At 40.2% G+C, this 415-nt stretch overlaps 1 pseudogene; it reads right to left on the bottom strand.

Annotated features, from left to right (window-relative positions):
* Positions 1–212: 212 nt before the first annotated feature.
* Positions 213–331, bottom strand: LOC111735752 (annotated as a pseudogene).
* Positions 332–415: the final 84 nt, after the last annotated feature.

Raw genomic sequence — 415 nt, 5'->3', positions numbered from 1 at the left:
CTATGTCTGTAAGCTCATTTTCTGGAGATTTTTCTCTTTCTTTCTGAGATACTTTGTCACCTTACTTGTTCATGGTGTTTAATGGACTATTTCTCCACCTAGGCATTAATGGAAATGTATTCTGTTTTTTTTTTTTCCAGAAAGAAGATTTATTATATAAAGGTCTCTCGTTAGCCTGTTGCAAAGAAGGTGCTTTTCTTTTTTTCTTTTTGCGCCTACGGCACCTGGTCTTCCTAGGTGGTCTCCCATCTAAGTACTAACCAGGCCCAACCCTGCTTAGCTTCTGAGATCAGACGAGATCAGGCTTGTTCAGGGTAGCATGACTGTACACTAAGGAGGTGCTTTTCTTTTGGTTTCCAGTAGGTGGCATCTAAGCCCCTTGGGTTCCTGCTTTATATAAAGCCTTTAAAAATGA

The sequence above is a fragment of the Pteropus vampyrus genome, unplaced genomic scaffold (assembly GCF_000151845.1).
Source record: "Pteropus vampyrus isolate Shadow unplaced genomic scaffold, Pvam_2.0 Scaffold1000006562, whole genome shotgun sequence".
Classification (NCBI taxonomy): Eukaryota; Metazoa; Chordata; class Mammalia; order Chiroptera; family Pteropodidae; genus Pteropus; species Pteropus vampyrus.
The sequence above is the reverse complement of the archived record's forward strand: the minus strand, read 5'-3'. Positions and strand labels throughout refer to the sequence as shown.